This window comes from Anser brachyrhynchus (genome assembly GCF_964034855.1).
Source record: "Anser brachyrhynchus genome assembly, chromosome: 8".
Lineage (NCBI taxonomy): Eukaryota > Metazoa > Chordata > Aves > Anseriformes > Anatidae > Anser > Anser brachyrhynchus.
This window is the reverse complement of record NC_137702.1, coordinates 32,748,189-32,770,560: the sequence shown is the minus strand read 5'-3', so window position 1 is coordinate 32,770,560 and position 22,372 is coordinate 32,748,189. Positions and strand designations below refer to the sequence as shown.

Here is a 22,372-nt window from a genome sequence, read left to right as displayed (position 1 = left end):
AGGTGACCCCAAGTGCAGGACTTCCCATGAACATGGTATGTGTGTGCAAAATGGAAAGGATTTCTTTCTATCCATAGACACTGAGTGAGCAGCACCTGAGGAACTTCAGAAAGTGCCAGGATTTTCAGTGGAGGAAGGCAGGTTCCTGCTGCATCCATACAATGTTGCTGACCAGCAGACTGGTGGATACATGAAGAAAACTCCTGCATCCCTTCAAAATGGGTAATGCTGAACATGTGTTCAGAAATGTTTCCTCATTGTCTTGCTAGGGGGATGAATTGGCTCCATATTGCCTTTCAGCGTGGGCTGCACCTACTGGCCCAGTGCAGTCCTGAATTACCATCAAACAATCATTAATGGGGCAAGATCATTTACTTGGACTGAAAAATCTTCAGAAAGGACCATGTTCGCTCACTGTGCAAATTGCACTCTTCTCTTGAACCAGCCAGGAAATAAGCTGGCCAGAAGCTGTGCAGCAGTTCACATAGGTGCTGTGACTCCACTTTTGGGTGATAGTTCCTATGTTTAGAAAGTAGTTTGTTAATCATTATTCCCTACCTGTCTGGATGCAGGTCCTTTTCAAAGCACTGAGGCATCGGGGCTTGGATTTTCAGAGGTCCTGATTTCAGCAAGAGCTGCACTTCTGAAGATCAAGCCACAAACTCTCTACAACAGACTAGTCCGAGGGGAGGAAAAACCCACTAGATGTGGAAGACAGATCTTTCTAAAGAAAAATGAAGAGGACTGTGTCACCTGCTCCTCCGTTCCATTTATCACAAATCCCATTCTTGATAGGGAGATGGAGATATTACTGACTTTTCTCTTTAATAGAAGTGGGAGATGGATTCGAAACATAAGCATTTAAAGGCTTTTTTTGAAGAATGTCAAGTGCTTGCAGGAGAAGCAAACAGTCAGCAACATCAAACTTGATGTGATTCTCCTGAAAGGCTGTCTGATGCATTGGAAATGCCACATTTCCACTCCTGGAACCCAGTGCAATTATCTGGGGAAAAGGAAATAATTTCTAAACTATTGACTTGCCCCAGTTGTAGAGCTAGCTCAATGTGGCCTAATGTTTTTCAGTAAAAGACTCCTAATAATCTTTTTTTAAAAAAATGGTAGGTTGTAGAATTTTTTGTTGCTGCTTCCAAGCCAGAAGGGCATGGGACATCTGCCACCATGGAAGAAAAGTTGGTGGGTGACATGAGATTGAGTGGGAATAGACTCTGCTTTACTTGCAGGACTTCTCTGCTGAGGTATGACAGCTGTGGTAAACCATTTACTGCCATCAAGAGGCAGCTATGAAAAGCTATGAAAAGAATATGAAATATACTATTCCTTTTCTGGGAAACATACAGTGTTTCCCAACGACCAATTTATTATTTTCACCCTATCCAGCAATACGAAAGGATACATCAGGGATCTGCCTTTCTCTGCTCTGAATAACTCAAATTGGGCTGCAACATGTGAAATAATTGAGCTGACCAGAATTTACAGCTCTAGGTGGAGTTTCTTCTTTCTGTTGGGTTTGTGAGTCATGACAATAAGAGTTACCACATGAGCACGATGCAAAACTTACATGCTCATTTCTCATTTTTCATTTTCATATTGTTTTATGACCGTGTTCAGCACCAACATGGTCCAGATCTCTTAGGAAATAGTCTCTACAATGATGACGTGTTTTTAAAAATCAGAGCAACAGACAGATCATGCTAGCCATACTCTTTCATTTTTTACTCAGATCTTCATGTAGTAAGTCCCGCATGGCTTTCAGAGAGGCCTGTCTTGTTTAATGTGGACTTTGTTGGTCTGTAATTTATTTTACTTAATTATTTATGACTACATTATGTATATTAGCTACACTTGTCTAAATAACAGGGGTTGCAATGGAAGACTGTCTGTTCAGTTGATGAATTCCTGTTACTTTCTGCATTTCTTAAGGTGATTTTGTGATGAGATTAGTTCGCTGTTTATTGTTCCTGTGCTTGTGTCTATCAGCAACACTGGGACAACAATAAGATGAGGCACTGGCAGAACTTAAACAGATGAACACATAACATTGGTTCCATTTTGCACTTGGGAATGCTTTGGGATAGGGAAATTTTCTAGAACTGAATGAATGAAAGAATACTCCAAGCTAATTTTTTATTAAAAAGCACATTTAAATCAAGAGCTCTTTTTATTCCTTACTGTGACAAATTTGAGACCATTGCCATGTTTTTATTTTATTTTTCATTCATTAAAATGAGACAATTTATAACATAGTAAGTGGAAACGTACCTGGAAAAAAGAAATAGACTGGACGATTTTGCCTGTTTTTTACTGCTTGCTAACAGCTCTCAACCATTACAGGCAGCTAGCAGACCAAGTACAAGTTAACCATTTTAATATTTATTGATAGGGAAAATACCCTGAGCACAATTTTAATATGGTTTCCTTGGGCATAAGGGCATCAATGGCTCTATAAAATGTAAATACATTCTTAATTACCTCAAGTGCCCCTTCTGCCCAAGTGGCTCTTTTAGATGAAACACGTCTTGCTAGTAATTAGCACAAATATTGCTAACGGACTGTGAAGGGCATATTGTGGTGTTGTTTTTTGTTGTTGTTTTTGTTGTTGTTGTTTTTGTTTTTCTTTTCAGGTACCACATTGGCAACATGTAGAGTTCACTCCTCCTTCAGGAAAGTTCTCAGGGCCTTTTCCCTGTACGGGAGCTCGTCCAAAATGAGGATCATCATAATCTTATTCCTGACTGTTCCTGTGTTTCTTGCAGTCTGCCTTGAGTCCTTAACATAAGTAAAAGGAGACAAAGGCACTTCCAAATGTGTTACAGCTTTCATTTTTTCCCAAAGGAAATATTCTTCCAGAAGTTCCTTTCTTTTTTCCACTCCCAATTTTTGTTTCAGGAGCAAGCTCCATTCCTGCTCCTCAGCCTCTCTCAGGAATACCATGTCGTGCTTCTACATGAAGATCTAAGCTTGTCCATTCCGTTCTTATCCTTTAAGGTGGATGTTGCATCTTGCAGATCTCTAGCAGGAGAAGCCCAAATTCTGAGATGCTAGAGAGGTAATTGCTGGATTTGGAATAGGGACCAAATGAGGACCCTGGTGTGGAGGTCACCATGAAAGGAGCTGTAAGGTGCAGGAATTTTTTTTTTTCAATTTTTTTTTCAGCGCTGCAGTGTGAAGGGTGCATAATTTAATGGGCAGGGAAAAGAAGAGGGCCACAGTGCCTATTTTGAGAGTAGTAGTCAGAAAGAAATTGGAAAAAATAAATTCTCTACTCTGCACTGCTACACACTGACTGATCAAGTGTGTGCTGACATTTTAATGTTGTGCATAGTTTTCTGGGAAATCTGCATGAGGGCAAATGTTAAAAAGGTCTGAAACCTGCTGCTTCTTGGGAGGCTGAGATTTAGGCCTCTGGCTCTGCTGCATTGCTGTCTGCAAAAATGGGGCACGTCACATTAAGCCTTGTTGCCTTAGACAAACCATGAATAAATGCAGGCTTGGAATGAGAAGAGTGTGTCTAATTATCTGAGCAATAATGCTCTGGAACAGCCTCTAGTTGGGGTAGTGAGGGCAAAAAGCATTAACACCTTTAAGGTGCCACTTCATTTCTTTGAGAGGGATCATATGATGACAGTAATGGACAGCCATTCACTCATCCAGGAAGGTCTTTCTAGCCTACTCTTTATTTGTAAAATGTGAATACTACAACTAGTAGTAGTAGTAATAGTGGGAAGATGAACTCAGTAGCTGTGAAACACTCAAATGGTGCAACCTCAAGTAGGGTAGAAATGTCTTTATTTAAGGGCAAATTATGCATGCTGCTACCAAGAGTTTGAGGGAAGGTGGAGATGTAGAATTATCTGAGCCTTGTTCATTGCTGATAATATACCTTAATGTCTTCTAGACACTAAACGTGGCATCCCTGATGCTTTTTCATAAGGATGCGGCTCCAGATAAAATGGTGCCCCTTTATCCACTTTCATTCCTTGCTCAAAAATTAATGATCTGTCTGCAAAGTGGAGAGTAGAGGAAGAGAAGAATGAATCTCAGAGTGAGTCGATGAAGACTTCGTAAGCAGCTTCTGATACTGTCCTTCAACTTCAAGAAAAGGAATATTATAGGAGAAATTACTTTACTTTCTCATAGTCCTACAGTGACCTCCTTAATAGAGAGGATTATGGTACCCTATAGATTATGTCACCTTAGGCAGTGACCTTGTCTCCCGTGTTATGGTCTCTCTTGCCTGTGGCACTGATGCTGTGGTTTGAAGTTCTGTGGAGCTTCTCTTGGAGTGTCTTGGGTGTGACTAGTCACTAGGTGTGACTAGGTCACAGCACTGAATGTGGATTGATGACTGTGACAGTAGAGAAGGGTCCAGGAAAAGAGAAAATGGACCTGGGGAGGGAAAAACAGATCCAGATCTGGGACAGAAGGGCAACTGGTCTTAGAGAACTTGTCAAGTCCTTTGCTGCAGACTGCATATCCCACGTAGTGGATATCCAGTGCTGGAGAATATAAAGTGTTTCAGAGGAAGTGGATTTGCTCTTTCTGTTCCTGTGCTATAATCAGATATGTATCTCATTTACTCTTTCCTCTTCTTCCCCTCTGTGCAGATATGTAAACTTGGTAGCAAGAAGTTCATCATGATCGATAAAATTAGTACATCTGTAATGTATATGCCTTTTAACTTCCAGTTACATATCAATAACGGAAGAACTAAGGGTCCTAGCTAATCACTTATGGTACCAGAAAGCTGCGGGAGAAGATTGCTTGCTTTCTAATTTGGTATGACCCAAAGAAGTGAGAGAAATGACTCAGGGCTAAGTTGTTTCCTCTGGAGTGTTTCATACTGGAGTGGCCCACAGCAATAAGTGCTTAAGTGGCAAAAGGGAATAGAGGAAGAGTATATAACCAGAGATGGTATCTTTTCTAATAGCATTTTTAAGAATTAAAGAATTTGACTTAGAAAATAGGATAACTGAAGCACAATGAACTAGAAAAGGAGCTTTCTCATTAGGGGACAGACTAATGAAAGGCAAAAATTATCAGCCACGAGTTTTACTTAGGAGTGAATTTTTTTCTCAGACTTTCTTTTTTGGGGAGACTGAAGAGTCTCCTCAATGTTTCCCATAAGCTCAGAAACAGCCACCTTGTCACATTTGCCATAGATATATACTACCCTGAGTTAAACATATATATACACACCATGTAATGCACAGCCAGCAAAAACATATGGGGCAATTATCTCCCCTTGGATTATGAATCTTGAGAAAGCAGGAAACAGTTCTTCAGCGCTCTCTGTAAGTGTAGATTTTATGCAAAATACCTGGAGGAACATTTGTGTCATTACATGAATTCATTTTTCTAAACACAGTGAAATTTCTATAACTATTTTGGAAACGTGCACTAGCACATAGAATCATTGTAGTAGGAAAATTTGATCTGTTGATTTTACTTCCATGGTGGACTCTTTACACTCTATATAATTTCCACTCCACTTCACTGATGGTGGAAAAGCTTTTTTCATGGTTTATTTAGCAGACAGTCATTTTGATTAGCAAGATGAGTAATACTTTACAACTGTTTCCAATTACTGCATCTGTTCTATCAGTGGATTCAAATATTGGAGGCTATATTGACAGAAATGTGAAATGCAATAGAAATGGGTACAAGAAGGGACACACAGACACACATGCACACTTCAAGGATCTAGTCATGTTAAGAGAAATCAAATACTGTATTAGTCTTAAATCTGTGCCACCAACTCAGGGCACAGATTTAATAAACTTGAAAAGCAGAATCCTGTTCGCAAGGGGTGAGGTTTAGCAAAAGTTTTGTCTCAGACAGGTTGGTGTGAAATCTATGTACTAATTCTGCTCCACTAAAATATAGTAAAAGTTTTGCCATTGACTCCAAAGGAGATCAAAACTGGACCCCACACGGATGGGGGGGGGGGGGGCAGTTTTGATTCCCCACTAAAATTGGTTTGGGATGACTCTTCTATGTTATTAAGTACACATACTGTCTCCATCTTTGGATATAGTAATAATATTTTTGCGTCAGGTTTGGCTTTAGAAAGATTTAGGTTGTTTACATTGCTTTCTGTGGGTTTGTATTGTGTCAGAGTCCTGACATTCATCAGCGAAATTTATGTGATGCATTAGCTTGTCCATTTCTTTAGGTTAGACAGAAGTGAATTGGGCAGATTTTGATGTCTATACATGAGACATCTTAATACTGTGTTTATTTCACCCATCACAGAGTACAGAAAATAAGTTCATTCTTACAGCAACGATCAACAGCAATCACTTTAAGGGATGTTATTGAAGTTTGGTCTTTTTTTTAATAGGCAAAACGATCTTTTTCTAGAATACTCTTCCAATATCTGAAGCAATATCTACAAGTTATACAGGCATGAGTCTTCATTGTTTACAACGCGTAAAACTGTAGAAGACCAGTCATTGTAGTTCTCCTGAATACTTTGTGAAATTATTAGTGTATCAGGACGTTGTGTCACTGTCTCTCTGCATATTTACAAATGATGGAGAAAACTCTGTTCTCATCATAGAATGAGGCTCAAAGTCATCTGAAGAGTGACTAATACACTAATCCTTCCTACTTCCCCCAAATAAGATGAACTCTACTTGTGCATTCATGCCTTTATTATATATTTGTAGTTGCTTGAGTATTTTGGAAGCCACATAAATAAGAACAGACAGAAAAAAATGTGGTGATTCATGATTATAAAATTAAAAATAGAATTACTGTCTGGGAGATTCAGACTTCCTGATTATAAGAATTGAGAAGACAGGACTAAATTATGAGATTTTATTTAGAGTAGATTGCAATGTGACAAACTGTTCTAAAAATATGGCTGAAAATAAAAACTTTTTGCAGATATATATAGAGATCACTATAGCTGCAAAATTTAGATTCAGGTACATTCACAATCACAAACAGCAGCACCTACACTGTACTGTTAAAGAGTCTTTTCCAGCTCAGCTTGATGGGCATGTTGATGCAAGTTTGACAAAGAAAATATAATTCATCTTTGCCAGTGAAGGAGATTTTAACACTTGCTTGAAATAACTGATAACCTGGCACAGGAGAGTTAAGGGATCACTGTACAGAATTTCATTTGGCTAATAACAAAAGCTGTTTAAAAATGCTATGAGCACTGTTTTTTGGAATATATAAAGAAGCATTATTCTGTTGATTTTTGCAGCAATTATAATTTTTTTTTCACTCATATTGTACTATTTTCTCAACAAATAAAAACAGGAATGCATTTGCCACCCTTGATTCATTAGGCAAAAAAATAAATGGCTTAAGGAATTAGTCCTTAAGAAGCCACATTCATATTATTGCATCTCAACATGTAGAAATTTACAAATAAAAAATCATCTACACTGTTCCCATAGGAGTCCTGTATAACAGCCTGTGTTTGGAAACACTGTCGACTGCTTGAAGGTGAGATATCACAGAGTTTTTACTAGATCATCTTGATTGTTTTACTGATGGATTGACATGTGTGTATACAATACAATCATTCAGGTTGAAAGAGACCCTGAGAGGTCCAACCTCTACCTCCTCCTCCTTCTCCTCCTCAACACTGAATTAAGACTAGCTTGCTTTGGACCTTGTCCAGTTGGGTCTTGAAAACCTCCAAGGTTGGAGATTCCACAACCTCATGGGCAACTTGCTTCAATGCTACCTGTATAATGAAAAAATCTGCCTTTACATGAAGCCACCACTTGTACTACCTTCACTACCTTCTGTTCTTAGATATATAAATTAGAATGAAAACCATTAAAGGAAATGTAAACGTCTACAGAATGTTACTAACTTTCTTCTGTCCCATTCCAACCAATGAGTCTTGCCTTCAAGTAACAAGAAAGGATAAAATACGTATTGTGACTCTGAGCCTGAGGCTAGTGTGACTAAAAGGTTGCCTCACTGCTTTTACGAAAGTTATTACTTTCAATTAAAACAACAAACAAACGAACAAATATAAAGCTAAAAAAAAAAATGCTTCAGCAAAAATGACCAGATAATTCATTTATCCTTCAGTTATCCTAATTCATTATCCTTATTATGTTCACTTACAGGTTGGGTACAGGCTGTGAGGAGGATCTGCGTATATCTGAGAAGGCCATAACTGAGATAATCATAAATCTCCAATGGAAGTAAGTCCAAGGATGTCTAGATACAATCCAGGGCGATACTGTATCTTTCATGGCCCTCAGCACGGTTTTTGCCTCTCCTTCTTGCCAATTTGTGATGCTGCAAGGATGTAAACTGCCCTTTACCTGTTATCGCATGTTACATGTTACCCTGCTTAGAAGCAAATCTCATGTAGGAGCACCCTCCAGCACGTTTTCCTGTGCAGCCTCTAGAATTTTAGTTGCCTTTGCAGTGCCGGGGGCAAACAGAAAGGAAAACTTGGAAGTTCCTAGGATGGCACAATTGCTTCCTGCTGCAGAGATGAAATGGGATGTTCAAGCTCTTTGAACTCAGGCTGGGATCTATAAGGTTCAATAGGAATGCCAGGGATGTCCCACCAGAGCAGTACACAAGCAGCCACATAGAACATGGTAAGGGCTTCTTGCAACATATGTGGCCACCTCAGTTGAGCCAGTGTCCTTGGATGAATTGTCCCTTTTGCCTGTCAAGACTCAAACCAGATCATAGGCTGACACCAAGACGTGTCACTAGTCGTTTCCACTGGTGGTACATAATTCTGTTGCAAGTACTCAGTAAACTACCCCTGTGGTTTTGGCTGCCCAAACAATGGACACAGGGCACAACAATGCATTCAGGGTGGGAACAGACTTTGTGCAGGATGAAAATCTCCTGCCCAGGATTAAGAAGCAACATATCTTTTTTCATCTTGATTTTCTCTCTGCTTTCTGCTTTGATTTTTATTTTCTTGCCTGCTGTTCTTGTAGGTTTGGATGTCTGTGAAATAATATTTCAGCCAGTTTGGGGAGCTGTAAATGTTGGCTAATTAGTTTGTAGTCTGTGCTCAGAAAATAAAGTTTTGTCAGTGTCAGGCAGTGAGGCAATATGGGGATTTTTGTTTGTTTGTTTGTTTTGTTTTATCATTTTGGAGTTAGAGAAGTAATAGCTATCTGCTCTGCTAGACAGCTTTTGTGCTGCGTTGTTGAACTACAAAGGCTCACTTTATGAATAGAAGACACTAGATTATGATTGAAACTGAAACACATCAGGAATCATTAGGTTTTGTTATATAAATATTAGATAGGATTTTTATAAAAATAACCAAACCAGTCACATCTTAAATGCTTAAAATGGGACATGAGATTTCAAAGTGCTGGATGTTGATTAAAAAAAGAAAGGGGAAAACATTTTTACACTGAGAAATGGATTGTACACCCTCTCCAAAATTAATTATCAATCTTATATGCAAGGCAGATTAATATTTATTTATGAGTGGGGTCTTTCTGTATTGTGCAACTACTTAGTGCCATTTTGAGGTCACTTTTATAGTTCAGTATTTTCCATTCTGTCACATATTCATCCTATGTTTTTTCTTCCTTTCTTACCAGTACAGAAGTGAACACTTCTGAGCTGCACACTACAGGGGACATACAATTCCAAAAAGGGCAGAGACAGATGGAAAAGTGGAGTTTCAACCTTTACAGATAAGAATGTGTATCCATTTAATAATAATAATAATAATAACAAACTAAAATATTTTCAGAAAATTGAAGTCTCAACAACAGCTCACAGGAGCTATGGAGCAGCAGATAATTATTCTATGACCATCAACAAAAGTAATGGCCCAAGAACCAATGCTGCCACTTGATAGCTACATACACATAAAAGGCCAGTGCAAAGCTTAGGCTTCTTAGACTTGCTTGTTTACAATAAAAGAAATTACTGCTTAAAGGTAAAAAACTGTGAATTTGAATGAAAAAGAGAAAACACTATAAGAGGACAAGAAAGGCAAAAGAAAGGCTGGGGAGATTAGGAAAGATAACAATGCCTCTTCTACCGGTAAGTTGTTTGGACAAATAAAATCAGCATTTCTACTCTCCCACTTGTCTATTTGCATTTCTCCCCTCTCTTCGTACAGTAAATATATACTTGAAGAAAGATGCTCTAATTTTGGTGTTTATTCCCTGCTCATTCTGAGTACAGTCTCTGTGGTGAGGCTATATTGTACTTGTTTGTAACAATTAAAATAATACTGCTTTGAACTGAATTTGCTAAGCTCAGAACCTGGGAAAAAGTGCAAGTGGATTTAAGGAGTCACTTTTCTCTTTCCTGGCCTCTTCACTGTTGCACCCCCTGCTTCTCCGTTCTTAGTGGTGTTAAAGATTCACCCAGCCTCAGAGACATCCTCTGACAGGCTGCAGACCATGGTGATTTTCCCACTGTTGTTTTTTTGTTTGTTTGTTTTGTTTTGTTTTCAGACCAGTGGCCCTCCAGACACATTGCCCTGCTTCCAGAAGATGCAAAATGCTTCAATCTGTCAGCTTGCAGAACAAGAGCCAGCCCTTTGTTTGCTGGAGCTTTACTGTGTCATGTGAATTGTCAGAGCAAGCTTGCTGGTTGCTGTTGTTTCTAGAGTGAGCTGTGAAGATGCCAGGGCTTGCGGGAGAATCTGCCCTTACCTGGCCTGAACTCTAAGGCTAAATCTTCAGTGAACTGCTACAAATTCACCCACAAAAGATGGAGCACTTCTGGTTTCACATGTGAGCACAGCCTTTGTGTGAGTATTGGTGCACACATGCCAGGGCACTGTGGGCCCCAAATGTCTTGTGGGAGCAACCGGAGTTTTTTGTAAGTAGAGGCATCTTTATGTGAACTGCTAGAAAGTCTTGTCCTTGAGTCCAGGTCAGCTAAATTGGATTTCCTTGGGAATATATGTCTTAAGAATATGGTGGAAAAGATCTATCCAGAACTGTTTCTTCTCCATCAAACCAAAAGCATGGCTGTATTTTTCTCTTTCTTAAAGTTTCCCGTCTCTCAGTATGTTGTTCACTTACAGTCTGCTAGTAGGTCTCCATTCTCTCACTCTGGCCTTTCCAGCAGGATCCCTCAAATCTTATCACCCAGGAAATGCCCTTCCTTCCAGAATTCTCAGCTTGCTCTTTTGTTTTGACACACTTCACCTGAACTCTGCTTATTAATGTAAAATAAAAAAGACATAACTTGCATTATATACTCACAGGAACACCAGCAAATTCTATATTGAAAAAAAAAAAAAAAACTAACTTAGAAAAAAGACATGGGAAACGAAGAAAAGAATTGAAATGAGGTGCTTGAAAGGTTTGTGAAAGTGTGAAAAGACTTTCTTTGGCTGTCCAATATTTGTCATTCATTTAATCAATTAATTTACTTCTCACAGCCAAAACACTGCCATTAAAAAGGCTTACTCAGATGCTTTACCCTGTTCATATTGATTCATTTTCAGTGAAAATATCAATATCTTTGTATAGATCTGGACCTTAAAGTTACTTAATTATTGATTGTGAAACAGTTGCTCAGACTGAGCAGGTGGATTTCTGCTGTGTTCAACAATAATAAGAAACCAAGCTTTTGCATGGATAGGCATTGTTTAGGACCATTATTATTTAGTGTATTTCTTGTCAGAGGTGAGCAGAAGTGTACCAGAATGACTTTTCTGTGATCTAGTGTGGTCAACACTTCCCATTTCATTCATCAGCTGCTGAAAACTAAATTAGAGAACTGTCTACCCTTTTCAATAATTGTTTCTTACTGTCACTCTGAAGACAGAATGATCTTTCCTGGTGAAAACAGTAATAGTAAATAATACATTCAAATCATGTTGCTTTTCTGGCAACCTCCAAGTACATTTTTGAAAGCCTAAGGACTATTATATGTTGAGACTTAATTGATTTAAATATTTGGTGTTTTTGGTGACCTGTGAGTTCTGCTGAAACTACTGATAATAAAATTTTTGTAATCAGGAATCTGAGATGAACAACGTTGAAGTTTTATCTAATTCTGTATCTAATTTATTCTTCCTTTGTAAAGTTTTTGTAAGAAAATTTGGTGCTTTGACATTATCCAGAAAAGAAAAAGAAAAAAAAATCTAATGGCTATGACTCTAAGTAAGTGTGGAGCACAAAGCTGGGCCCCAAGATTTCCTTGGGGAAAAAAAAACAACTTGCTGCTGTGAATATAAATAATGTTCTTCTGTGTAGCTCCTGAACAAAGGTATATCAGAATAATTAGATATAACCTAACTCACCCAATGTCTCTATAGGGCTTTTTACACCTTAGCCTCTTGCACTCCACAGTCATGGGCTGAATGGCTGTTTGCAGACCCTGTGTGTGACAGCCAGCGCTGGCTCAAGGCTCCTCAGCAATGCTGGCAAACCTGAATCTTGTCACCCCAAGAATGAGGGGCTGGGGATGAGGCTGAAGCCCAGCCCTGCATCTTGTTGGAAGGGGAAGAAAGTGAAGAAGGACCAAAGCTGAGTTCTGCCCTACAGCTGTATTTATCTCCTACACGACTCAGTCAAGTCTTTTCTTTGGTCGCAACACCAGCACAATCCGGGATATCTAAGGGTCTGGTGTAGAGCAGTCAGCTAGTGGCAAGGAGCAGTTTTACTGTGGCACCACAGCTTTGCCAGTGTGGTGCCACAGGTGGCTGCTCTTTCTGTCCATGCCTAGAGGTGAGTGTGTGGCCAAAGCCTTAGAAATATAGAAGCAATCATCCTATATCAGCCATGTCTTGTTTCTGACCTGGGGCAAGAGCAGATGTTTCAAAAGAAGTAAGAGATGATAGCATGAATAATACACAATAGTCTGCTTATCGTGACTAGTGTGGGAAATAGAAATCTGCAATTTGAAGAAAAAATTACTGTTCTGGAATGTTTCCCCCTGCTGAGAAGATTTCGATGTAATTAGTATGAATGACCCTCTGGTTTGTTTTTCTTTTTTTTCCACATAATTTAGAAAAGACAACCATTCATTAATTCAAAATGCACAAACACAGTTGAGAGTAGTGATACCATGATTACAAAATATTTTTTATTTTACTATTTTTGACATTAGTCAGACTTTACTATTTGTCTGTCAAGGTTTCATTTTCAGTAGTTCTCTAGGTGGGATGGACCAACTGTTTGAAAAGGCTTAAAGCTCAACAAGACTTCACAGCAGAAGGTGAAGGATACTGCATCCAGGAGGAAGAGCAATGGAAAGTCAGACTGGAAGAATGAACTGGATGACTGGAAGTTTGAACTGGATTTCACTTCCATTGGTAATGACAACGTCAAGGTCAGTGTATCTGTCTGTCAAGATCCTCTGAGTCAGTTGGGGAGCCTAGTCACTGGGAAGTTAAAGGCAGTATTGGGCTCATGTGTGCTCATGTGTTTTAGATCTTTGATGCCGTGAGATTAAACTGGGTGATAAATGGAAGATCCTTGGTCTCACGTCTAACCAAGAGCTGTCCAGTGTACAATTGTGTCAGATGAAGTCCTGAGCAGATGTTGTTTCCAGAAGGAAAAATCACCAACAACAGTATGACTTTTCCTGGATGTTTTGCAGTTTGAAAGATTTGGTGCTAGTACATCCAGAGACATGACAATACAAATTTATCTAAGAAAGATGTAGTCCGTGTAATAATGTTTAAAGTAATTTGTTTGCACTGCAGAGAATAATACAGTACTGATGATAATAACGTATCAAAAGGAGAAAAGTATGATGAGAACGGGATATATTTAATCTGATTTTGTATATTCTACACCTTTTTTGTGAAAAACAGAACATCTTAAATGGAAAAGTTGCAGAGTTATGAGGTTTACTGTGCTCACAGGGCCTGATTTTGCATGAAGTTTTGATATTTGCTGGCACTAATCAAGAGTAAATTCAGCTGTGATAAACTAAATGCATCTATTTAAAAATGGCATGTGAGCAGGCTATGTTGCTCTATACTGCTGGTCAGCCAAGAGCATAGTAGATCATCCCCTTTGGTATATAAGGAATGATAATTGGACTACATTAAGAATGACTGCTTAGGACATACCCAGTATATGTGAGCCTATTTGCAGTACAATATCTTCCAGTCAAATCCTCCATTACAAAGGCCACAATAAGAAACAGAGATTAAATTTGTGCTTTAATATGTTTTGGTTTTGTAATGTCAATTTTCTATTGATTTTAATTATGTGTCATTGAATTCTGGGATGCAAATTGCTGTCTGTTCTATGTGTGTGTGAAGGGCACAAAGCATTCTTTTAGCACAATCATATTCTTTCCTGACACTATTCTCCATATACATTTTTGACTGCACATCTCTTCCCGTGGAGTTTTTATGCAGAGTGATGTGTTACTCTGGCTATCCCATGTTTAGCAAAAGCATTACAAATATACGGCCTATACATTGGCAACTACTTGGGGCTGGGGCAAACAGAAATGTCATTGACAGGACACACACGGGAATTTCTTTTTCATCATGCCAGGGAGCAACACATGTTTTAATGAAGACCATGCACTTTATTTTACCCTATGCCATGCATCAAAGAGGAAGTCTCCATGAGCATGTAGAGCACAGAAAGTAATTGGTTTTAGAGAGCAGTGTGAGGAAACTGCTTCAGCAAAATCTTGACAGATTTGCATTCCTGGGGCTACCATTCCAGATGTCCTAAAAGCTCTTCACTTCATCTTCTTTCTTTGTCTCTGTAGAGTATATTTTCTATCTTTGCATGTTAAGATGAGAAGAACTGACTGCAGTCTTTAAAAGGAGGAACTAACTGTTAGTACCTGTATTTAATGAACTCTCTCAGTTATTCAGAGGTGGGATTAAGTCTAGAGTGCAAAGATAATTTTCTGCACAGACCAAAATTTTCCATAATACTCTACGAGCAGATTTGAGATTAATGGAAGGTTGAAATCAACTTACATTTTCAAGACTGACAAATTTGACAAACTTGGATTCTTTCTGAAAGAAAACTAATTTCTTCATCACGAGCTTAAAACCAGCTCAGAGTTTCCTTCTTGTATAAGATCAATGTACCCTTGTGACTCCCTGGGTTACCTGAAGAACAATTCACCAAGGAAAATCTATCTTGGGAAATCTTAGTTCAATTTATATATTTTTGCACGTTCTTTATTTTGAAAACTCTGAAGTTATTAAATTCCCACGTGCTTCTCTTTCTTTCACTGTCAGTATGTTGATGGCCCTATGTTTCTGTTGGCTCTGCTCAATATATGGAGTAACAATCCATACAGGACGTTTTTTCAGCCATGAGAAAGCCTTGAATGAATCACTATATCCTCCTAAAACTCTGCAGCAGGTTGAGTATGTCAAAAATCACAAGTGTCTAAATAAAGATTTCACATATAAAGAATGAAGTGGAAGGGCTATCTTCCATATACCTTCCAGGTAGTGTCTGCTTGTCAGCGTAATATCCTTAGGGTCTGATTTCCAGATAACCTATGCATGGAAAATGTGAAGCTATTGAGCAGCTAACTTATGTGTAACTTTGCGAATGGACAGTTAAAGCAACTATTTGTGTGTGCAGTACCTTAGTTTGCACCTCATAATATTCTAAGACAATGCATAAATTAGAAATGAAGTTATGAATCTGTACATAAGCCTTTAACGTGGTTACATTTCATTGCTATGACAAAAATGTTTAAGGTAATGCAATTGTTTTTAATTCTTTTTTGGTCTCAGATGTCCTTGTTATTGTTTTGGTGGTTTTTTAAGATCTTTATTAAATCTTTGAAGTCCTATAGCTGGGCTGAGTTAAATAGCATAACTTTCTGACTTCAGTAGAGAGAGCCTGATTTATACCAGCTGAGGATCTGATTGTCGCTTTTGAGCTATCATAATTGCTTAAGTGAAACAGCCAAAGTAATTGGTGCAAACAAATACAACTGACGGAAAAAAATTCAGTATTTGTCAATACCAACTACGCTATGGAGAACCTAATCAATGAATTAGTCTATCAGTTAATTAGTCTAGGCAGAAAATGACTCCCTGTACCGTTAGTCCATGAAAAGATCAATAAAGTCAAATGTCTAGTTTAATGTTTCTCATGTAATGATTATATTAAGGGAAGAAGAGTAAAAACAATATTTATACAGTTTCAATTGCAAATTTCAAGTGTTTGTTTTACAAAAAGATAAACAGGTAATTGTTATAAAGACAAGAAACACAATTTTCAGGATTGTAATGATCTAAAGTGATTTGTCCCACTGTCTACTTATGCTTCAACTTCACAAGACTGATATTCCTACAAGGAAATAACAGCACGGTGTAACAATTCATGTATGCTGAGCCACTATTTTGTCAGTTCTTCTACATGGGAAACTTTGGCAAGAACATTTGGCTTTTAGGCCAATTGCTCTTCATTTTGGCAAAGGCTAGACTGAGTCACCTCTCTGTGATGACTTTGGCAGTTCACAGCTGTTGTTGTGTCAGCATCAGAAACACACTGGGCGGAAAAGTGAGAACTCAACCTTTTTCTGTTTTAATTGGCTAGTCTTATTATTTCTGCTAAGTGTGACCTGGTCACCCACACTTTGAATTTTGCATATTTATAATTGACTCTGCAGTAAAAGGAAGCAAATACATCTTCTGTTACAATATGGTAAAATCCCTAATTATGAAGCATTTTAAGTCTGTCTGTTTGCCCTATAGTGTGAAAGAGAAGTAGGCATTCTTGCCTTCATGCACACACACTTTCAGTGGTAATGAATTTTAAAATGTGCATTTCACTTCTGGGGAAAAAAAAAAAAAAGACTTTTGAATATCACCTATATAAAATTCAAGAAGTGAAAATAATGTGGAAACTGAAGTGACTGGCAATTAGTCAGGCTTGGAGGCTGATGAAAGCAGATTTTGCAAAGGAAGAGAATAAAAAAAAAATATCCAGATTACACAAAAATTAGATTTTACTGAATGGTACCTCAAAGAAAAAAATGTTGCAGTAATCCTGCAATAATTTGCTGTAATGAATACTGAACATACAGAAAATATCAAAATAAGGGTATCTTCAGGCAGTGAATTATTACTGCTTTGAGAAGATCTAGGCTTTTGTGAACATGTAGATTACTTTTAATGTTGGATGTAACCTTTTTACATTTTTCAGTCTGTTTCCAGATTACAATACTATCTCTAAAAGCCTAGCCTTTTGCAGAACAATAATGTGTTACTTCATGTTTCATATTCCAGTATCATTTTTTCTATTAAAAATAGATTAAATTTTAAGTAACTAGTGATGATATGTTCAATAAGAGCTAGCTAGATGAAAAATTAATGTCTACAGTCCTTCTGTTTTGCAGGGATTAACTGAACTAGCCAGCATAAAATTTATATGTGCCTGTTCTTCTCAGGTTCAGCATATCCTTCCTAAAGCTGTACTATGTACATGGTTTAAGGTATCAAAATAAAATAATGGCTCACTATGTTGTAGAGAATGGTCGCTTCCAAGCCATTCCACAGGGAGACATAGGAGATACATATATGTCCACATCACTTTCTTCTCCTCCAGAATGCCTCATTTTGAAGCAGAGGATCCCATCTGTATTGCCACTGTGCTAACATCATGGTTTTATTACCTCTTTGCAGGATGTCTGCAGCCTGCAGAACAGCCTCCCAGCAACTGGAAAAATTAGTGACAGAGTGAGTAGATGTTTAACTTATTTTTCATATGTACAAACATTCTGGGACAGAGGAGGTAGAGATGACAAGGAAAATTCTTTCTTTCAAATTTCACAATATAATGTTAATGCCATGTTCCTAGAATACAAGTTTGTCTCAAGGGTTGACTGATTTAGAATATGGCAATAATCTTTTCCTGCTTACCTGGGCTTCTTCCCAGGATTAGTGTCCGTAAAAGAGCTTTTTTCTGTTCAGACCCAACATACCACAGCATGGGATTCCTGCCAGTGAATATGTGCAGATTAAAAAAAAAAAAAAAAAAAAGCCTTTGGATGGCTTTAGGTAGCCTCAACTTCCCACAACACTTGATATAATAATATCTTCAGGCTGGAACTTTTTGGAGGTATGAAGCTGTTGGCTCTTTCAAGGAAAAATTCACACAACACTGTCAATAGGACATTTTTAAGGCAGACATGGAAGATGTGCAGATCTAGAGATCAATGTCTTACAGTTGTCCTCTATGGGAAGAACCAGCATTTATTGTTGCTGGATCCTTATTTCACAGTGTCACTAACCCTGATGAGAATTATCTTTTATTAAGCTTTTAACAGGGTGCTAAACACCCTGATGAGGGCACTACATTTTCTTAATAACCAGTATGTTCTAATGCAGCTAAAGATAAGATGAAGTAAAAATACAACTGCATTTGTCCTTCCTGCAACTGGTGGTAGGTGACAACAGATTTTACATGAACACTTTTGGAGACAAAAATGTGCGGGCCTAAGGAAAGAGGCTATTTTCAAAAAAAATTATCACTAGTCAAGGTATAAAGAGATGTTCTTCTAGGGTGTAAGTCAGAGAAAAGAACTAACCAAATATGTTTTAAAGCCAACCAGGAAGTAAAGCAATCTGGCTTCAACCTCCGATATCCCCAACAGCACATATACTCATCAATTTGGCTTATGAAAATGAGATGCTCCCCATTTGTGGATAAAGAGATGACCTGAGAACCCATGTAACACATTAACCAAGATCTAGGTTTCTCTTTTAATGGTGTTTTACTTGGGCTGGGGACTCACGCTGCATAAAACAGAGTGCTTCTCCACTGAACCTGAGCAATTACAGAGGTGGCTTAATAGCAGTGCAAAGTAGTTTGCAAAGAAGCTTCTTCAGGCTTCTTGGTTTTAAAGTCAGACTGCAGCAGCTACAGGGTTAGCAGCAGTGGGCAGATGTACATGATGCAAATATTGCCATCATAAAATATTGGCCCAGCTTCTTACCTGGTTCAGGATGACTCAGGGATGTCACTGCAATGAAATTGCTTTGAAGGAGACAAGGATCCCACAGTTCATTCATCAAACATTTCCAATCACTCTTTGTATTAACGTAGCACTCGTGTCCAGTTTATGGTCAGAGACCAACTTGTGCTTGGCACTTGGCATGACTGTTCGTGCCCCAGAGTTTACACCTATCTGCCAAAACACAGAGAGGGCACAGAAACATGCTCAGCTTTGACAGGACGAGAGAGAGAGAAAGAGAGCAGAATAGCATGTAGTTTTAACCATGCCACCCCATTAAATATCTCTCTTTTTTTTTTTAATAGGCAAAGGAGAGTGTTTAAGGAGAAATTTGAGGAACAATTGAGTAACTTTGCTGCTGTTTGCAGAGAACCTTTCTAATTCCCCAGCTGACATCAAGCCCAAGGGACTCAGCAGCCAGGTTCCACCAGTGGGGATCTGCACATTTTTGAGTCCACCTGGAAGCAGGTGAGGCAGCAGAGCCAGCTGCCAAACACGGGTGGCTGCACTGCTGTCCGGGTTGCGGGTCTGACACTGTGGGAGGTGAATGCCAACTTCCAAGTCTGATCGAGAGCAAAGTGTTAGTGCACACCAGCTGATAGGGCTGGCACAGCTTTTCAGGTTGGATTTACACTAGTATTGGGTAAATCCCCAAAGGCTGTGGATGCCAATAAGCAACTAAAAGTTCTAGTGCTCATCAGAGTCATGTTATCCCAATGATCCATGTCTATTGGTTCAGGAAAATGGAGGCTAGAAATGTCTTGAGAATAGGATTTCTGTACAGAGCCCTGTAATTCTGCTTCCAGTACCCTGGGGCAGTGGCAAGAACTGAGGTGGATAAAAATGGGAAATATTATTTGCAGGGGGAGAAATTTCTGTAATCACATAAGCTTTGCATAGTGTGTCATTCTTGACTTTGAACCTGCAAAACATTTGTCTGACATTGGCCTTGGTTCTGGTTTGTATCTTGGACTGAGATATGTGTCAGTGATTTGTTCCCAGTCTAGTTCTGGCAGAAATAACAAGCTCTAAGGATTGTCCAGTTTGCTTCAGTGAAGCAAACAGCATTACCAAAGTAACACTCATTGCACTGGACCACAACCATATGTACATGTAAGGCTGTCTTTTTATTTTTCGTTCCATGTTCAGACAGTGTCACAGTGTTCTTGATACAAATGATTTCATTGAGTTAATAGTTGATTGTATACCACAGAAGTTTGCAGTAGCCTTGGAGGTCATTTTTAATAGTATTGTTTTGCAGACTCCAGCCAGTGCCTTCAACACCCACAGCTATCCATGTGCTTTCAGCTGTACCACAATACCTTTTGTGCTCTATATAGTCCCATAGCCTGCTAAGTGGAGAAGCTTCAGGGGGGAGTGCCCACACAGCCCAGCTGAATGCAGAAAGTGTGGAGGCAGGACGGTGGGTACCTTCATGTTGCTTTGTGCCACTGGAGTCAGTGAAGCTTTCACATATTGTATTTAGGCTTTTTCCTTTCTTCTAACACCCAGATAAAGCAAGCAGGAACTAACAACTCTCCCACAATCAATCCTCAATATCTGTCTATATAGGCAAAGAGGTGAACCCACTTTGTCCCGAGGCATACATGTTCAAAATGTGATGGTTAATCTAATAAATCCACTCCTTGGTAGCTTGTTGCTAATACTTACTGTTTTTTCATATATTTCCTGAATTAAACTCCATCTGGAACTTAACAGTACTCATTGGGGAGACATGGAAAGGAAATTCCTGCAAGATGGAAAATTTTGCTTATAACTGATATAAAAATAGGTTGGTTATAACCAACCTATGTGCTTAGTGACTCATGCAGAAGAGTCTTGAAGAGTCAGTTAGACATGCACAAACTAACAAACTGCAGGAAAAGGCTTTCCTTCCATTAAATGTCTCTCTGTAATCATCAATATCCTTAAAAAGTGTAATGATTTCTTATCAGTGCTTGAATGAACCGTAAAACTACCTATTGAAATATTGACATTTCCACAATTTTGAACACAAGAATGTTTTCACTTCTATATAGAAGCTGATGGGCCATTGTCTTGCAGCATATTTTATTCCTTCTGGAGAATATACTGTATAATGCAAATAAGTACTCACTTAGTAGCTTGCATTTTGTCCCCTATCGGATTGTGCCAGGTTCCTTTATTTCATATGCTTTAGCTTTTGAATTAAGGCTTAATAAAGGCATTCTCTGTGTGGGGTGTTTTGTATGAATAATAGAGATCTTGGTCTTTGAAACTGAAAGCAGACACATTTCACACATGGTTTGTGTTCAGATTTGTGGGGATGGCTTATCAACATCAGATCTAAGGGATGACCTTCATCTGGGGCAAATCATGGTAGCTCAGTTAATATCAGTGAACTGCACTGATTACATAGCCAAAGTTCTGGCCCCTGCAACACCCAATATCACAAAGGAAGCTATTGTAAAAATAGACTGGGTCATGGATAAAAACTGCAGTATGTATGTTTTGCTGAACTTTCTTATTCTGTGGTGGATTATAAGCAGAGTTTATTCTAGAACAAATATCTACAGCTAGCTGCAGAAAACTCAGTGGAACAAGTTTTCCATCACAAAATGCACTTCCATCATATCTGAAACTCTGCAGAATGCCAGGCTGACTTAGCCAAAATCCCATGTCAGACAGATAGAAATATGGGGCTGGTAGAAATTCACAATTTTTCAGGCAGATTAGTATTTGTGGAATAGAGAATTTCAATTTTTGCTTTTGAAAATACTTGTGTGTGTGACTTGTTTAATGCTGCATTGTATTCTGGTTGACAAGACAATTTGAAAATGTAAAATGTCAAAAGAAAGCATTCGAATTAATGTGACACTTTTTTTTCAAAAAAAATTTACTTTCATTTTGGAAGAAAAGTAGATTTTTGAAGACTCAAATCTTCTCTGCATTATTTTTCCCTAGCTGGTCTGCTCTGTTAATGACATCAAATTGGCTCCCTGTTTGTGTTTTTGCTTGTTTGTTTGTTTGTTTTTAAAGAAAGAAAGCATAAGGAACTGATCCCCGGTGAACAAAAATCCCTAATTATAGATGAAAAGGAAGTGATGGTCCAGGCAAAGAGCCGTGGATCTGTGGTGGCTCTCTGTGTGAGACAGGAAACCAGGAACTGCCTGCTGCCCTTGTCCCATGTTCCTGCCCCTGTGCTGTCATCTATGAGCCTTTGGAAGATACCGCTGTAGCTTTCTGCCGAGCCATCTTGTAAATTGAGTAAGTGAAATGACTGAATCAAAAATAATATATATATAATAATAATGATACATACCATATATATATTATATATATATATATATATATATACACACATATATATATATCTTAGCAAAGACCACATGGTATCTCACCTTACTCCACAGCATGTCCCTTAGGGCTACAGTAAAGATTCTGGTGTTGCTAGCTTTACTGTGCTTACCCTAGT

The 22,372-nt window shown here is 38.5% G+C and overlaps 1 protein-coding gene across 4 annotated transcripts in view; it reads left to right on the top strand.

Moving 5' to 3' along the window:
• LOC308199181 (uncharacterized protein) overlaps positions 1–22,372 on the top strand; it is a 145,367-nt gene that overhangs the window by 57,299 nt on the left and 65,696 nt on the right. For all 4 annotated transcript variants that reach the window (XR_013954433.1, XR_013954434.1, XM_080602965.1 and 1 more), the window contains exons 11-17: positions 78–222; positions 573–4,797; positions 7,434–8,198; positions 9,582–17,641; positions 19,224–19,386; positions 20,180–20,341; positions 21,937–22,164. The gene's annotated coding sequence lies outside the window, so the exon portion shown is untranslated. The remainder of the gene's footprint in view (positions 1–77; positions 223–572; positions 4,798–7,433; positions 8,199–9,581; positions 17,642–19,223; positions 19,387–20,179; positions 20,342–21,936; positions 22,165–22,372) is intronic.